The sequence below is a fragment of the Salvelinus fontinalis genome, chromosome 8, assembly GCF_029448725.1.
Source record: "Salvelinus fontinalis isolate EN_2023a chromosome 8, ASM2944872v1, whole genome shotgun sequence".
Classification (NCBI taxonomy): Eukaryota; Metazoa; Chordata; class Actinopteri; order Salmoniformes; family Salmonidae; genus Salvelinus; species Salvelinus fontinalis.
Genome location: NC_074672.1, coordinates 11,129,802 through 11,149,618, shown reverse-complemented (window position 1 = coordinate 11,149,618; position 19,817 = coordinate 11,129,802).

Genomic DNA, 19,817 nt, shown 5'->3' with positions numbered 1-19,817 from the left:
GGTTGGCGCCCCCCCATGGTTTGTGCCGTGGTGGAGATCTTTGTGGGCTATACTCGGCCTTGTCTCAGGATGGTAAGTTGGTGGTTGAAGATTTCCCTCTAGTGGTGTGGGGGCTGTGCTTTGGCAAGGTGGGTGGGGTTATATCCTTCCTGTTTGGCCCTGTCCGGGGGTATCATCGGATGGGGCCACAGTGTCTCCTGACCCCTCCTGTCTCAGCCTCCAGTATTTATGTGGCAGTAGTTAATGTGTCGGGGGGCTAGGGTCAGTTTGTTATATCTGGAGGACTTCTCCTGTCTTATCCAGTGTCCTGTTGAATTTAAGTATGCTCTCTCTAATTCTCTCCTTTTCTCTCTCTTTCTTTCTCTCTCTCGGAGGACCTGAGCCCTAGGACCATGCGTCAGGACTACCTGGCATGATGACTCCTTGCTGTCCCCAATCCACCTGGCCTTGCTGCTGCTCCAGTTTCAACTGTTCTGCCTGCGGCTATGGAACCCTGACCTGTTCACCGGACGTGCTAAAAAAGCCAACTGACATTTACTCCTGAGGTGCTGACTTGCTGCACCCTCGATAACTACTGTGATTATTATTATTTGACCATGCTGGTCATTTATGAACATTTGAACATCTTGGCCATGTTCTGTTATAATCTCCACCCGGCACAGCCAAAAGAGGACTGGCCACCCCTCATAGCCTGGTTCCTCTCTAGGTTTCGGCCTTTCTAGGGAGTTTTTCCTAGCCACCATGCTTCTACACCTGCATTGCTTGCTGTTTGGGGTTTTAGGCTGGGTTTCTGTACAGCACTTTGAGATATCAGCTGATGTACGAAGGGCTATATAAATACATTTGATTTGATTTGATGTATACGAACGAGTAAGATAGTCTAGCAAGCTACATTTTCAGATAGTATACGTTTCTAATTTTGTCAAATAGTAGTTTTAATTTCAAGTTAAAGGTTACTATTAGCTAGCTAGTGGAGAGCTGTTATTTGTCTACACCCATTCTTAAGAGGGTATGAACTATGCTGAGTGGGTGTAGACAAGGAAGAGCTCTCCAGTAGGTTTACCAAAACATTCAAGACCATTTCCTCAAAAGTGAGGTTACCAGTTTATCAACTTTCAAAGCAGAATTACTTTTCCAATGTTCCTCAACTGTAGTGTATGATATACTGTACAATTTTCTAGCTCTGAGTCTCTACTTTTTGCTACATAAGACCAAATTGAGCGGGTTGGGCACAAATGTATTATTTCAGCTAGAAAGTTGAAAGCTTCCAAAGTTTTTAATAGAAAAGGCCATTCAGGAGCCTCCCGAGTGGCACAGCGGTCTAAGCCACTGAATCGCATGCAGTGCTAGAGGCGTTACTACAGACCCGGGTTCATTTCCTGGGCTATGCCACAACCGACTGTGGCCGGGAATCCCATAGGACGACGCATAGTTGGCCCAGCGTCGTCTGGGTTAGGGTAGGCTTTATCGACTCCTTGTGGCGGGCTGGGTGCCTGCTGTCTGACCCCGGTCGCCAGTTTGAACGATGTTTCCTCCGACACATTGGTGCAGTTAGCTGGCGGTTGTTAAGGAGCGCGGTTAGACGGGTCATGTTTCGGAGGACGCTTGACTCCATCTTCGCCTCTTCCGTGCTCGTTGGGGAGTTGCAGCGATGAGACAAGATCTAGAAAATTACGGGGAAAAGGGGGTAAAATACAAAAATCAGGATTGTCAAAAGCCTTATCTGCATTAACAGCCATTTTTTATAAATCTATATCTTGTTGCGTGTTTAAAAAATAAATAAATTGTATTCGTTTTTTGCTGTGGATTTCAATCCTATAGAATAATGTATAACCACGCTGATCGTTAGCTACCCACTATTGACATTTTTATGATGTTCATTTTGAAAATCAGTAAAGTTCAAATTAGTCAAATAGGATAAAGGATTTGGACAAGGAGTAGGCACACTGATAAGGGTTTGGTCTCAGAATGGTATTTAATAATAATAATAATGTATTTCGGGAACACTACTAGAAGTTCTGTATGCGTTGTATTTTTTTACTCGATTGATCCCCTCTAAAATGATCTCCCCAGTCACTTAGTTTATCTTTATCATAGAGTAGAAACAACTCTGGTGTATATTTAAAACTGTTCCTCACTACTGTACTCAAGTCGTGGCATAAAGTAGAGGAATTTTGTATGACCAGTTTTTAATTGGATTCCACAAGCCAAGAGTTCTGACTGTGGTTTTCGATTGTGAATGCGGGTGAACTCAGATTCAGAGAATTAACTTCATATGAAGAAGATGAGGCCATGCTTGTATCAAACAGAGCTGATACCCATAGAGCCATTTGAACTCTGCCCACATAATGTGTGTCCCTTGATGTGTTATATGAAGCTTCAAGGGGAACTACAGGAAATCCTAGCATGTTGGATGGAAACAAACAAACAGACAGAAATCCACATGCGCCTCACATCGTCACATGGTGAGGGGGTGAGGAAGAAAAGCCGAGAGAAATGTAAAAACAGAGAAATGAAAGGAGCCATGGAATGAGAGGACGTGTAAATAGCTGGAGGGAAGGATGGAACTTTGTGTTGGAATTAAAGGATGAGATGTAAGCTTTGGTCTCCAGTGAGACCTGCCAGTAGGTTTAACATGATTTGGTAGGAGGGTTGATAAACTGACAGCCATTCATGTCCACAGCACAATGACAAAACGGCTGATATATAACGCTGGAAAAACACTGAATACTCTCATTCTATCTGGGGGGTTGAGTAGCACTCTTTAATTAGGAACTCAGGAACCAATAGCCTATGACAATCTTTCACATGTCAAAAAAATGTGTGACACACCTTTTCTATGTCAGCTTCCTCCAAAGCATTGTGGTTAACATGCTAAGCCATCAAAGGTCATTCAGAGGTGTTTTTTTGGTAAAAGCCTGACAGATGAGAGAGGAGAGACAAGCATGTTGTCAGTTCTAATTCTACATGGGGAACCTCACAGCGCTGCAGTTTGGGGAGTAGCGCACACACACACCTGGGGAGTGTGGGGGTTTCCCGACATGCCCCTCATTGGGGAGGTGCTGTGTTGAGCCTGTGAGCGTCCTGGAGCGTCCTGGAGCCCCCTGGAGCGGCAGAGTTTGATCCAGCTGCTCCAGCTGCGGCATAGAGGCATAGAGGCCTGCAGGCAGACAGGTCTCCACTGGGGCTCTCCTCCAAATGCCACAGTGACTCAACCTCCTCTGCCTCCACAGACAACACAACATTATCAAACCTGGCAGCTCTGAAAGCGCTACACACCATCCTGCCCTGTGTCCCCTAAAACACTCAGAGGGATACGTGAGAGAGTATTGTGGCTATTAGGGATGGTCTGGAGTAAGGATTACCTATTCCCACAGGACTTCTTATTTCATATGAAAGGTAACGAGCCTGTTTTGATTAGGAAATACAGCTTTTAGTCACAGAAAGAGACAAGCTACTCACATAAATAAATATAGTGCATTCGGGAAAGTATTCAGACACCTTTACTTTTCCACATTTTGTTAAATTTCAGCTTTATTCTAAACTGGATTAAATCATTTTTTTTCTTCTCCTCATCAATCTACACACAATACCTCGTAATGACAAAGCGAAAACAGGTTTTTAGACATTTTTACAAATGTATTATTATTTTATTTTGGTATATTTTATTTAAGTAAGTATTCACACCCTTTGCTATGAGACTTGAAATTGAGCTCAGGTGCATCCTGTTTCCATTGAAATTAAATATTTCTACAACTTGAATGGAGTCCACCTTTGGTAAATTCAATTGATTGGACATGATTTGGAAAGGCAAACACCTGTCTATATAAGGTCCCACTGTTGTCAGAGCAAACACCTGTAACGGTCCTGACCTGTTTTATGTTGTTTTTGTATGTGTTTATGGTCAGGGCGTGTGTTTTGGGTGGGCAGTCTATGTTTTCTGTTTCTATGTTGGTTTTGGGTTGCCTGGTATGGCTCTTAATTAGAGGCAGGTGGTTTGCGTTTTCCTCTAATTAAGAGTCATATTTAGGTAGGGTGTTCTCACTGTTTGTTTGTGGGTGATTGTCTTCCGTATCTGTGTTATGTTTTGCACCATACGGGACTGTTTGGTTGTTCGTTCGTTTTGATGTAGTCTGTTCCTGTCCGTGAGTTTTACGTGTAGTTAGTTAAGTTCATGTTCAGGTTTCGTCTACGTCGTTTTCTTGTTTTGTAATTTTGTAAAAGTGTTTGTTTTCGTGTGCCGTCGTTACGAATAAAGAGATGGCTTATTTCCCTAATGCTGCATTTTGGTCTACTGATCCTTCTCTCCTCTCCTCGTCCGAGGATGAGGAGAACGACAGCCCTTACAACACCAAGGCATGTGGTCAAAGGAATTGTCCTTAGAGCTCCGAGACAGGATTGTGTGGAGGCACAGATCGGGGGAACGGGTCCCCAAGAACACAGTGGCCTGCATCATTCTTAAATGGAAGAAGTTTGGAACTACCAAAACTCTTCCTAGAGCTGGCCGCCCGGCCAAACTGAGCAATCGGGGAGGAGGGCCTTGGTCAGGGAGGTGACCAAGAACCCAATGGTCACTCTGACAGAGCTCCAGAGTTCCTCTGTAGAGATGGGAGAACCTACCAGAAGGACAACCATCTCTGCAGCACTCCACATATCAGGTATTTATGGTAGAGTGGCGAGACGGAAGCCACTCCTCAGTAAAAAGCACATGACAGCCCGCTTGGAGTTTGCCAAAAGGCACCTAAAGGACTCTGAGACCATGAGAAACAAGATTCTCTGGTCTGATGAAACCAAGATTGAACTCTTTGGCCTGATTGCCAAGCGTCATGTCTGGACTAAACCTGTCACCATCCCTATGGTGAAGCATGGTGGTGGCAGCATGCTGTGGGGATGGCGACTAGTCAGGATCGAGGGAAAGATGAGCGGAGCGAAGTACAAAGAGATCCTTGATGAAAACCTGCTACCGGGCGCTCAGGACCTCAGACTGGGGCGAAGGTTCACTTTCCAACAGGACAATGACCCTAAGCGCACAGCCAAGACAACGTAGGAGTGGCTTCGGGACAAGTCTGTGTAGCAACGCACCCCATCCAACTTGACATAGCTTGAGAGGATCTGCAGAGAAGAATGGGAGAAACTTCCCAAATACAGGTGGGCCAAGCTTGTAGCGTCATACCCAAGAAGACTCGAGGCTGTAATTGCTGCCAAAGATGCTTTAACAAAGTACTGAGTAAAGGCTCTGACTACTTATGTAAATGTGATATTTCCCGTGTTTTTTTTATTTTTTATAAATTTGCGAAAATGTCTATAAACCTGTTTTTGCTTTGTCATTATGGGGTATTGTGTGTAGATTTATGAGGGGGGAAAACAATTTAATCCAGTTTAGAATAAGTCTGTAACGTAACAAAATGTGGAAAAAGTCAAGGGGTCTGAATACTTTCCGAATGCACTGTACAGTAGATATACTCACACGAGTGCACACACACATACACACAGTCTTTCGGGGAGAGCTGAAAAAGTGCTTGCTGTGAATCAACTGTAAACAAAAAGGGTGATCTGAGACCATAGTTGTCATCTCACAGCTTCAAGAATCAATATAGCCCCACTTTCACACTCTCATCCCCCAGCTTGTGTGGAGCGGTTTGGCGGCGGCTGGGACCTGCAGAGAGGCCTGGGAGGGAGAGAGAGGGTACACACTATCTTCAATGTCCTCTCATCTTTACCAACTGATGTCTTACATTTGTTGTACATTTATTGTAGAGTAAACATAAGCCTAACCCCTTTGCTGCATTTGAATTTGCTGCCTCTCTTCTGTTATTCTCTTGCTTCCCGCCTCTCTGTCTCTCTCTCCACTCACTCTCTCCCCCCCTCTTAGTCTCTCTCTCTCTCTCTCTCTCTCTCTCTCTCTCTCTCTCTCTCTCTCTCTCTCTCTCTCTCTCTTTCTCTCTCATTTGTAATTCTGTGCAGCCTTTGGCTTTCTTATTAGGAAGCATCTCCTTGGTTGAAATTCATTCCCACTGCCTCTCTCACTCCTCTGCACCCAAGTAGTACACAGCTTCTCCACCCTGTTTTATTCCATCCATTATGTCTCTCTCACATCCCATCTTTCTCTGTCTCTCTCCCTTATTGACTTCATCAGGTTCTTTCCTAACTGGTGGAAGAGTGAAGGCAGTTTAAAGCAGAGGAAGAGAGAACGGAAGAGGCTGTAGGAGAGAGAGACAGAGAGAGAAAGATGGTGGGAGAGAGACAGACAGAAAGAGAGCGAGATAGAGGTGCGTTGGGGTGGGTTTAGGGGGAAACGCTCCAGTGCTTGGCTGACAAACAGAAGGTCCCTCCAGAGCAGAGCAGATGAGAAGAGAGGAGCGAAAGAAACGGGTGCGAGAAAAGAGAAGGAGGGGAGTTTGATGTGAGCATTCAAACCCCTAACCCCCTTCTTTCTCTTTCCCCAACAGAAAGAAAATCTATGACTGCTTTCTTAGTATTCCTCCCATCCTCTACTGAAGCCTCTACGGAAGGAGAACCCAGACAAGCGGATTGCTGGTGAGGCCAGGGCCGGCTCTAGCTTTTTGGAGGCCCTAAGCAAGATTTGGTTGGGGGGCCCCCCACCTCATGGCAAAAAAATTTTGTGGCTCTTCATGGCCGGTGGGTATTTGGCCATGATTACTACAAGTTTAGATAGCTGGCTAGACCAACTACCAATCTAAAAGTTTGGGCACACCTACTCATTCAAGTTTTTTTTTTTCTTTTACTATTTTCTACATTGTAGAATAATAGTGAATACATCAAAACTATGAAATAGCACATATGGAATCATGTAGTAACCAAAAAAGTGTTAAACAAATCAAAATAGATTTTAGATTCTTCAAAGTAGCCACCCTTTGCCTTGATGACAGCCTTGCACACTCTTGGCAATCTCTCAACCAGCTTCAAGAGGAATGCTTTTCCAACATTCTTGAAGGAGTTCCCACACACTGTATGCTGAGCACTTGTTGGCTGCTTTTCCTTCACTCTGCGGTCCAACTCATCCCAAACCATCTCAATTGAGTTGAGGTCGGGTGATTGTGGAGGCCAGGTCATCTGATGCAGCACTCCGTCATTCTCCTTCTTGGTCACATAGCCCTTACACAGCCTGGAGGTGTGTTTTGGATCATTGTCCTGTTGACGAACAAATGATAGTCCCACTAAGCGCAAACAAGATGGGATGGCGTATCGCTGCAGAATGCTGTGGTAGCCAAGCTGGTTAAGTGTGCCTTGAATTCTAAATAAATCCCTGACAGTGTCACCAGTAAAGAACCCCCTCACCATCACACCTCCTCCATGCCTCACGGTGGGAACCACACATGCTGAGATCATCCGTTCACCTGCTCTGCGTCTCACAGTTGGAACCAAAAATCTCCAATTTGGACTCATCAGACTAAAGCACAGATTTCCACCGGTCTAATATCCATTGCTCGTGTTTCTTGGGCCAAGCAAGTCTCTTCTTCTTATTGGTGTCCTTTAGTAGTGGTTTCCTTGAAGCAATTTGACCATGAAGGCCTGATTCACACAGTCTCCTCTGAACAGTTGATGTTGAGATGTGTCTGTTACTTGAACTCTGTGAAGCATTTATTTGGGCTGCAATCTGAGGTGCAGTTAACTCTAATGACCTTATCCTCTGCAGCAGAGGTAACTCTGGGTCTTCCTTTCCTGTGGCAGTCCTCATGAGAGCCAGTTTCATCACAGCGCTTGATGGTTTTTGCGACTGCACTTGAAGAAACTTTCAAAGTTCTTGACATTTTCCGGATTGACTGACCTTCATGTCTTAAAATAATGATGGTCTGTCGTTTCTCTTTGCTTATTTGAGCTGTTCTTGCCATGATATGGACTTGGTCTTTTACCAAATAAGGCTGTCTTCTGTATACCACCCCTACCTTGTCACAACACAACTGACTAGCTGAAATTAATTAAGACGGACAAAAAATCCCCAAATTAACTTTTAACAAGGCACACCTGTTAATTTAAATGCATTCCAGGTGACTACCTCAGAAAGCTGGTTGAGAGAATGCCAAGAGTGTGCCAAGCTGTCATCAAGGCAGAGTGGCTACTTTGAATAATCTAAAATCAAAAATATATTTCTATTTGTTTAACACTTTTTTGGTTACTACATGATTCCATATGTGTTATTTCATAGTTTTGATGTCTTCACTATTATTTATATGTATATACAGTGCATTCGGAAAGTATTCAGACCCCTTCACTTTTTTCACATTTTGTTACGTTACAGCCTTATTCTAAAATGGATTAAATAAAACAAATGTCTATACAATTTACACAATAGCTCATAATGACAAAACAAAAACAGGTTTAAAGAAATGTTTAAACATTTATTAAAAACAAAAAACTGAAATACCTTATTTGCATAAGTTTTCAGACCTTTTGCTATGAGACTCGAAATTGTGCTCAGGTGCATCCTGTTTCCATTGATCTTCCATGAGGTGTTTCTACAACGTGATTGGAGTCCACCTGTGGCAAATTCAATTGATTGGACATGATTTGGAATGGCACAACCTGGGTCCCACAGTTGACAGTGCATGTCAGAGCAACAACCAAGCCATGAGGTCGAAGGAATTGTCCGTAGAGCCCCCGAGACAGGATTGTGTCGAGGCACAGATCTGAGGAAGGGTACCAAAAAATGTCTACAGCATTGAAGGTCCCCAAGAACACAGTGGCCTCCATCATTCTTAAATGGAAGACGTTTGGAACCACCAAGACTTTTGCTAGAACTGGCGCCCAGCCAAACTGAGCAATCGGGGCAGAAGGTCCTTCGTCAGGGAGGTGACCAAGAACCCGATGTTCACTTTGACAAAGATCTAGAGTTCCTCTGTGGAGATGGGAGAACCTTCCAGGCCTTTATTGTAGAATGGCCAGACGGAAGCCACTCCACAGGAAAAGGCACATGACAGCCCGCTTGTAGTTTGCCAAGAGGCACTGAAAGACTCTCAGACCATGAGAAACAAGATTCCTTGATGATACCAAGATTGAACTCTTTGGTCTGAATGTCAAGCATCCCGTCTGGAGGAAATCTTGCACCATCCCTACAGTGAAGCATGGTGGTGGCAGCATCATGCTGTGGGGATGTTCTTCAACGTCAGGGACTGACAGACTAGTCAGGATCGAGGGAAAGATGAACGGAGCAAAGTACAGCAAGATCCTTGATGTTGGAGCGAAGGTTCCCCTTCCAACAGGACAATGACCCTAAGCACACAATCAAGACAACACAGGAGTGGCTTCGGGACAAGTCTCTGAATGTCCTTGAGTGACCCAGCCCAATCAAACATCTCTGGAGAGACCTGAAAATAGCTGTGTAGCGACGCTCCCCATCCAACCTGACAGAGTTTGAGAGGATCTGCAGAGAAGAATGGGAGAAACTCCCCAAATACAGGTGTGTGATAAGGTGCGTCTCGGTGAGAGGTGTAGGAGTCAGGCGCAGGAGAGCAGGGATTTCTGAGAAGCGTGTTTAATATATAATTATATATACATAGTCCACCAATACAAAATTGGCACAGACGAAAATCCAAAACTACGCTCTCGAAGGAACAGAAACTCGTGCCAACACACGGAGGAACAACCACAGTTCCGACACTACATACAAGTGCCTAAATAGTGAAAACAATACAGAAACTCGTGCCAAACACACAGAGGAACAAACTCAGTTCCGAAACTTAACTACACGTACGTAATAACGAAAACAAGAAACATCAAAATAATCGAGCGCATATGCACACAAGCTTAATCCCGCACGAAATAAGGCAGGTAACAGGTGCCCTATATACACACAGAAATAAACGCAATTGAAACCAGGTGTGAAAATGAACACAGACAAAACAACCAGAAAAGGAAAAAGGGATCGGTGGCGGCTAGTAAACCGGCGACGCCGAGCGCCGAGCTCCACCCGAACAGGGAGAGGAGTTATCTTCGGTAGAAGTCGTGACAAGGTGTGCCAAGCTTGTAGTGTCATACACAAGAAGACTCAAGGCTGTAAGTAATTACTGCAAACGATGCTTCAACAAAGCACTGAGGTAAAGGTCTGGATACTTATGTAAATGTGATATTTCAGTTTTTTTATATATATATAAATTAGCAAACATTTCTAAAAACCTGTTTTTGCTTTGTCGTTATGGGGTATTGTGTGTAGATTGATGAGGGGAAAAACAATTGAATACATTTTAGAATAAGGATGTAACGTAACAAAATGTCGAAAAAGTCAAGGGGTCTGAATACTTTCCGATGGCACTGTATATATTGTGTCGGGGGCCCTCTAGCAGTCGGGGGCCCTCTAGCGGCCAGGAGCCCGAAGCAACAGCATACATCGCTTTTGCCTGGAACTGGCCCTGGTTGAGGCCAAGGCCAGCCTTGTGTGATGTTGCTGCTGGGTGGTGTGGTTGCGTGCGTGACAGGTGTTTGTTCAGGCCTGACAGGACAGACGGGAAGACTAGCGACTTGAAAGCTCCTCACCGGGGACTTGGGCTGGACAAGTACTCCCTTTACCTCTCCTTTCCGCTCATCTCACTTTTCACCGGTCCTGCTCTAGTCTTGTACACTCTGTTCACATGCCAATCAGATCAACATGAACAGTTAGAATCCCATCAACAATTCTGTGATATATTTACTTCTGATTTCCAACACTCGGTTGAGGTGCATGTCATCTATTGTATTTTTTATAAGCGCAAATGGCATAGAAATGCTATCCCATCAATCATCTCTACCACTACTACCACTAACCAGACACACAAAATCTTTGTCCGTTCCTCTTCCTCTCCCCCAAATTGTTCCTCGTCTGTTACATTTGGCCTGGTAGTCATGCTCCCTGATCATTCCAAAGGTCACAGCTTGTAGCCACTGTCATTACCTGTCACTCTTCTCTCCCTCCCTCCGCCCCTCCCTCCCTCCATCTCTCCCTCCTGAAGACACTCTCTGTCATGCATTTCGTTCCTTGGCTCTGGAAGACAGATCAAAGTGACATACTTAGTTGGGCTTTGAAGGTTAAGAGAGGAGAGAGTGGGAAGTGATCCAACTACAAAATGAGCAGAGTGGAGTGTGGACAAGGGAGGGAATGGATAACGCGCGGAGGCAGACAGGAGAGTCAAGGTGATCAAGGTTTGCTCTCAATGGAACAAGTGTTCGTTTAAGTGTTTCAGTGTATCAGACAATTGCAGTTTTAACTGATGCTCAGTCTATCAGCATCTAAGGATTCATCATTCTGAAGCAGTTGGAGGAAAATATAGTTGTTGTTCAGCACTAGTCTAAGCAGGGTTCTTTATTGGCCTGAATTGTGTTACTGCGGGAGGAACCAAATGAAAAGGAGGCACTGCAGACAAGTAACTGTCTTTCATATAACCACAGAAACAATCGGACAACAAAGGTACTTTAACACCCTTTTTAAATTGAAACTAGCTTGATTGAGGGGAGAAGGGAACAATTTAAAGAGACAGGGATGTGAACACAGGCAGGTGTTGTGTCATTTCATCAACCAGTAGAGGAGAGGTGAGGGGGTAATCATGGCTAAACTTTAATCAGATCAGATCAATTATTCATGTTGATGGGCCTGGCGACGCGCACGCCCATGCACACAAACGTACACACGACACACTGGCACACCGACACACACACACACACACACACACACACACACACACACACACACACACACACACACACACACACACACACACACACACACACACACACACACACACACACACACACACACCTGACAGACAGACTGGCTAGAATGAATAATGCAAGCAGCATTTACACTGGGAAGTCCATCTCTGATCCCTGATCAGCCAGTTCAAGGAATGACAATTAGACAGAGAGAAAATGTCTCCTGATAGGAACAGGATAAAAGACAAAACCCTGAAGTAAATATGCGTCTAAAATCAGCATTCTCTACTACACAGTGCCCTACTTTTAACTTTGGTCAAGCAGAAAAGTACTGAGACAAAATTAGTGCACTAGTGAATAGAATGTCATTTCAGACATTCTGAAAGGTGTGCCGTCATACATAAGTACTTGGAGGGCTTTATGTCGTGTCGTTAGCTTAATCTATACACAACAGTGATGAATTAACAGAGAGAGAATAAAACAACATCAACCACAGTGTTTTTAAAAGCAGTGTATTAAACACGTTAGGACAACTGAGGACGTATCACTCCAAAAAATCATTGCAACTACGCTGAACAAAAATATAAATGCAACATTCGATCTTGCGTTCGATCTTGCAACCTTTCGGTTACTGGCCCAACGCTCTCACCACTAGGCTACCTGCCGCCCCTATGGTGGTCACACCTGACACTGACTGGTTTTCAGACCCACACCTTATTTTTCTGTAAGGTATCTGTGACCAACAAATGCATATCGGTATTCCCAGTCATGTAAAATCCATAGATTAGGGACTAATGAATGTATTTCCATTGACTGATTGCCTTCTATAATCTGTATCTCAGTAAACTCTTTGAAATTGTTGCATGTTGCATTTATATTTTTGTTCAGTGTATGAACTTATTGGTGTGAAGGGAGGGAAAAGACAGACAGAGGGGTTGGGGGAGGCAGGAAGAGGGGGAGACTGAAGAGGACGACGAGGCAAGGAATGAGGGGGAGAAGGGATATACATACAGTAAAAAGGAGAGTGTCATCGTTGGCTGCCACCATTTATCGTTAAATCCCAACCATAAATCACCAAATAATCCCTCATGTCCTCCTCTTCTTCCTGATGCCCTTGGTACCACCACAGCATCAGGTCAAACCACTGGCCATTGAGGCACTTGTCCGTTCCACAGTTTGGGCTGTTGTTACATCATTTTTACGTCCAATATTTTGAGGCGCACTGAGGATATTTAGCTATTTTCAGTTCTTCCCTTGTTTCTTTTGTGGACCCTTTGAAAACGTACTCAAGTTCCTTGGATGAGAATCACTAATGGCTGCATCAGTGAAGTACACAACATGTCAGGTTACAATAGCAGACGGTGGAAGAAAACAGTACATGCTGTACATTCCCTACAAGGCATCGCTAGTGATCCTGCATGTCAGAGGCTGCATTAACAAGGCAACACTGTCTTGACATCTCCATGGAAACGTTCCATTGCATTACTGATACCCAATTCACCTGTGTTCTCTTCACATTCCATTAAAGCTTCAGATATTTGAGAGACACAGGAAGAGTATCCTTCTTCCTAAACATTTGACATCTTTACATCTATGTACACATGGTTACAATAGAAAGACAAAGCATATTGATACATAATAGCGTACTACGGGATTTAGCCTCACCAATCAATAGTATTTGTCATTCTAAATCTTATGAGGATGAAGTTCATGGATGGTTGCATATACACTATGGTAATGAAGAGGTTTATTCCTGTGGTAGTTTCAGGGAAACGACTAACAACGCTTCTAAAGGATCATTAAAACACATAATAATACATAGTTTATCAATTATAATAACATAAATTGTTATGTTATATAAAGTGTCCAATATGTCACGTTTACGTGCTTAAATCTGTTGATTGTGTTTGTTGGACAGCACCGTCTATCCTTGTCATGTCCCGGTCCCAGCTGAGGAGCGATGAGCGCTCTGGTCCGATGATGTACGGTGACTCACTTTGACAATGATAGAAAGATAGCGCAGGTCAGATGGACAGAGAGAGGGATCAGTTCTTCCCTCTATCCTCTACCTCTCCATGTCTCTCCTGTCATCTCTTGATGACGATCTTTATCTACTCTCCTGAACGGTTTCTAATGTCTCCCTCTCTCCCCCCTATCTCTCCCTCTCGCTCTCTCTCCGCACGCGCGCGCGTGTGTGTGTGTGTGTGTGCGTACGTGCGTGCGTGTGGGTGTTTTTATTACAGGCAGGGATTAGCATCGACTTGGGGGACGTCTATGAAAATGTCATTGTTTAGTTGTGTTTTTGTTTTATGACACTGTTTATACAGTGTGGATGATTGTTGATACCCAACGGGGAGGGAGAGAGAGAGAGGAGGAGAGAGATAGAGAGAGAGAGAAAGAGAGAGGAGAGAGAGAGAAAGAGAGAGAGAGAGAGGAGGAGAAAGAGAAAAAGAGTGTGTGTGTGTGCGTCCATGTGTGGGTGAGAGAGTTGCAAGTGTGTGTGTGCGTGCATGTGCATGCGAGCGTATGTGCCTGCATGAGCGAGTGCGTACGCACATGTGTGTGCATGTGCTTCTGCCTGTCCATGTGTGTGTGTGTGTGTGTGTGTGTGTGGTCGTTGGGGAGAGATTTCTGTCATCACTTTAGAAGGCTGTGACCCCAGAACACAGGGCACTGAGCTGCTGTTTTATTCAGTCCATGTCTCACCCCTCCGTGATTGCTGGGAGCTGACTGACTGACATTTGCACATGTAAATCGATTCCGTTCCCCCCCAAAACATACGCTGCTTAAGGAAAACAGTGGAGGGACCAGGGTCTCTATGTGTGGAGGTGTTGGGATGGTGTGTGTGTGTGTGTCTGAGAGAGAGTGTGTTTGTTTGTTTGTGTGAGTGCGTGTCCTTATGTGTGCACGCACTCATGTCCATCCGTAGGTGTGTGTGCACGTCCGTCCGTTCATATGCGTGTCCATCATGTGTCATGGTAGCTCCTAGGGTTTCAAATTCTGTCTGGCTCAATATCCTGCTCTGCTCCAGTGGTCAGTCTCCTCTCTGTCTCCTCACCGAGCATCTCTGTCCCTTAGAGGCAGGCCAGGCTGGAGGAGCTGCCACCTCAACTACTACTCTGCATCTATTTCAGGTGCACTCGCCTCACCTCTCCTCTTGGCGCCACACTCACCAGACACCTCCTCCTCTCCCTCCTCCTCTCCCCCTCCTCCTCTCCCTGGGCTCAGGTGGGTGTGTGACTGACAGGTGTCTTCTCAGTCGAGGCAGGAGAATACCACCAGCTGTCTCGGACTAAACAACAGAACAACAGTAGTTCTCAGACTGAGCCAGTGTTTTCTTTTTATCGGCTGTTAATTTGGAATGATTTCTCACTAACACCTCTATAGTTCACGCTTTCCCAGAATGATCCATGGGGCTTCTACGGTTACAGAGATTCACAGTTTATATAAACCAAAATATATAAACCAAAAGTAACTACTTCTTCGATCCATAGGGTTTCACAACATCATGTTGTGGCGTCCCCCTGGGTTTGAGGAATCCTTTAGCATTTTCAATGAAATCTATCATTCAAATGTACAGTATCAGTCAAAAGTTTGGACACACCTACTCATTCAATTATTTTTCTTTATTTGTTACTATTTTCTACATTGTAGAATAGTAGTGAAGACATCAAAACTATGAAATAACACATATGGAATCATGTAGTAACCAAAAAAAGTGTTAAACATATTTGAGATTCTTCAAAGTAGCCACCCTTTGCCAAAGTAGCCACAGCTTTGCACACTCTTGGCATTCTCTCAACCAGCTTCATGAGGTAGTCACCTGGAATGCATTTCCATGAACAGGTGTGCCTTATTAAAATTAATTTGAAGACAGCCGTATTTGTTAAAATACCAAGTCCATATCATGGCAGGAACAGCTCAAATAAGCAAAGAGAAACGACAGTCCATCATTACTTTAAGACATGAAGGTCAGTCAATCCTGAAAATTTCAAGAACTTTCAAAGTTTCTTCAAGTTCAGTCGCAAAAACCATCAAACGCTATGATGAAACTGGCGCTCATAAGGACCGCCACAGGAAAGGAAGACCCGGAGTTACCTCTGCTGAAGAGGATAAGTTCACTAGAGTTAAATGCAACTCAGAGTTCAAGTAACAGACACATCTCAACATCAACTGTTCAAAGGAGACTGTGTGAATCAGGCCTTCATGGTCGAAATACTGCTAAGAATCCACTACTAACGGACACCAATAAGTAGAAGAGACTTTCTTGGGCCAAGAAACATGAGCAATGGACATTACACTGGTAGAAATCTGTCCTTTGGTCTGATGAGTCCAAATTTGAGATTTTTGGTTCCAACTGCCGTGTCTTTATGAGACGCAGAGTAGGTGAACGGATGATCTCCGCATGTGTGGTTCCCACAATGAAGCATGGAGGAGGTGGTGTGATGGTGTGGGGATGGTTTGCTGGTGACACTGACAGTAATTTATTTAACATTCAAAGCACACTTAACCAGCTTGGCTACCACAGCATTCTGCAGCGATATCCCGTCTGATGGGACTATTTGATGATTTTCAACAGGACAATGACCCAACACACCTCCAGGCTGTGTAAGGGCTATTTGACCAAGAAGGAGAGTGATGGAGTGCTGCATCAGATGATCTGGCCTCCACAATCACCCAACCTCACCCCAATTGAGATGGTTTGGGATGAGTTGGACCGCAGAGTGAAGGAAAAGCAGCCAACAAGTGCTCAGCATATGTGGGAACTCCTTCAAGAATGTTGGAAAGGCATTCCAGTTGAAGCTGGTTGAGAGAATGCCACGAGTGTGGAAAGCTGTCATCAAGGCAAAGGGTGGCTACTTTGAAGAATCTAAAATCTAAAATATATTTTTATTTGTTTAACACTTTTTTGGTTACTGCATAATTCCATGTGTTATTTCATAGTTTTGATGTATTCACTATTATTCTACAATGTAGAAATAGTAAATTAAAGAAAAGTAGGTGTGTCCAAACTTTTAGACTGGTACTGTATGAACTGCTCTGTTAAGTGCTCTATTGTAGAACATTAAGCTTTGAATAAGGTCTAAAGCAGCAGTTGCTAAAATAACTCCATGTTTTATAACCATGGCACTGGCAGCAAATTCAGTCATGCCCAAAACAACCCTACTACTTGATGAAGACAAATGTGCAAACCCAGGTTGGCAGGATTGCTCTCTCGCCGAGCGTGCTCGGCTACAGTTGGGAGGGCGGAACCATAGCGTTGTGATTTATAGTTTTGTGTTGTCCCTGGTCGATGGATCACCACTCTCTGCTGCCTCCTAGCCACCAATGTAATTACAGTGTGTATCTATTAGAATAGAAATGTCAGGAATCCCAAGCACGTACACACACACACACACACACATGCTCACACACAGTCGAGTCACCAACCACCATAATTACCAAGTGTGTCTATTAGAATAGTGATAGTCAAACTACCCAAAGCACATCACTGAGAAGAGAGGAGACGGAGAGGAGAGGAGAGGAGAGGAGAGGAGAGGAGAGGAGAGGAGAGGAGAGGAGAGGAGAGGAGAGGAGAGGAGAGGAGAGGAGAGGAGAGGAGAGGAGCAAACAGTGGGGAAGTATCACTTACCGGTGTTGTTGTCTTGTTATTCAAACAATGTACTCTGCAATAACATGATAGAGAGAAAGAGAGGACTCCACAAAAGGAACTACAGAAGATGTAAAGGTAAAGGTCAAAAAGAAGAATGGTTAGAAGTAGTACTGGAGGGAGTGGGAGAGGTGGAGTGAGGAGTAGTGAAATGGTAGAGGAAAAGGTAGGCTACAACATTGTGTTTCTAATTGGAACATTCATTTTACAACAAATCTTAACAGACTTTCTTTTCATTTTGTCAAGCAAGCCCTATATTCCAAATTGATGCACAATATCTAACAGTCCTGAGAATATCTGTGCTTTAATCAGTTGTAAAGGTTACATGAATATGTGCAATTGATTGAATTGGAGGTTCAAACAACATACAATAGCTGGTCATTAGACATCAAGGCATATTGAAAGCTGCTATTCTTCCTCAATACCTCCTGACATCCTACTACAGGGATGAGCCCTATTATAAAGTATATGTATCACAATGGATGAGCTTATGCCACTGGGCCCAGTCAGTGACTGTGGACTTGGAACCTTGTAGCATCACCTAGTGGTCAAACTGACTACTTTTTGCAACAACAAAAAATGTCCTATACGCTTTTGCTTCTTGGTGGATATTCAAAAGATGTTCTTACATTCTACTTAGATGATTGAAATGGAAAGACGATCTAAACTCGTACTACATTTTGATGTGAAAATGTGATGCTTCTGAGTGTTCTGTTCTGACCTTTCAGGTGATGAAAGGCCAGTGACTGTGTGCCTCAGTGGGCAGAGTTCGGTGTCCTTAAACAGACAATTAGCCTTTGAGTGCAAAGACCCTCACTGTGCAGGAGACAGGAAGGGTTACTGCTGAAGAGAAGAGGCTAATAATGGCAGAGCTGGTGAAGCTGGTGAATTTCTCACAGCCCAGCCTGGCTAGAAAGACTGATGAAAGCAGGATATTGGTGGGAATTAGGACTCAATGTTTTGGGGCTGATATCAGGAATGCACCATGATGTCCACTGTACTGAGTACTTACTTAGCACATGTATGACTCAGGAAAGGTGGGAAGTTGGTTGCACTCTTGAACTGTATAACTCCCCAACAATGCAGCTGTATTGAATCTGAAGTGTGCAGCCTTTTGACCTTTTGTCCTCAGGTCAAGAAGACCCTCCGATAGGTCAAGAGGGAATCTCACCATAATAAAAAACACAGGACAGATTCAGGTGGCGAGAAAGAGGATGACAAGCAAAGAATTCAGAGTAGCGTTCACACTGATATCATAGCTCGTTACAAAAGTATCAGTGTCTCCAACTGCCCTTTCAGTTGCTTGTGTGCATTATTGGTGTGTATGGCTTATTAAGGGTAGCCTGGGGTCTAGGGAGGGTAGCTCACTATAGAAATATTTATCTCAGATTTTTTTAATAATATGTATTTTTTTTCTCCACTCCAGATACAAACGTATACATATGAACAACAATTTACAGACGCACACAAACAATGACTACATCTCATCTGCCCAGACCCACATGATCTCACCCTCCATCCCTAATGCCTGCGTTATTGTTTGCCGCTTGTCCTTAAATTGTACCTATTTGTTTTTCTCGGTCGCCCATTTCAATATTATTTTTTTTCATTTGATTTTTCCATTTTGTTAATGATGGCGGATTGATTGATTTCTAATTTGTTAGTATACATTTTTTTCAAGATCAGTGATGAGAAGAGAATCATCTAGCCCATTGGGTATTTCACTACACCCCATATGCCATATATTGAAATAGGCAGACAGAAGGATTAAAAGTATGTTTACATTGTAATACAGTAATACAACTTTCTATCCCCACCCATAACTTATTTTGGTCTTTATATCGTTCCCAGAATACATGGATTATTGAGTCATTCGTTTTACACTTGTGCTGTAGAATTTGTCAAAAGATTTTAAATCGAAATTTCGTGATATCTTGGTCAGTCCAAAATTACTTATTAATTCTGTCATGGAAATAAATGTATTTCCTGTTACCAAGCCATTTATGTTTTTTATGCCTTTAGTTTTCCATGTGGACCAATTTATTAGTGAATTCCAAAAAGCTTTCCAAAGATTGTTCCATAAGGTTGTGTATTTAGGGCATGATATTGGTTCTTGTAGAATAGGTTTCATTTTCTTCCATGTTGTTATAGTGTTCTTAATTATAAAGTTGTTCATGTTCTTAGCTTGAGCCTTTAAAATAGACATGTAAAAAGATTCTGGGGATGAGCATGAGCATCTTCAGTATGTACCCATTGTTCCTCTTTAGTGCATTTAACTATATGTCACAAGTAAAAGCCTTGGGTGGCAGGTTGATACAATTCCATGTCTGGAAGGTTAAAACCACCCACAGACTTAGGAAGATGTAAAACTTTCCATTTTATGCTGTGAATTTTATTTGCCCATATAAAGTATGTTATGAACGAGTTTACTTTTTTAAGAGAATGTCTGCGGTGGGGTAATTGGTATACCCCACCATTTGCGTCCAATTAAAATAAATTTAAAACTTTGTCAGCCATGCCATTCTAT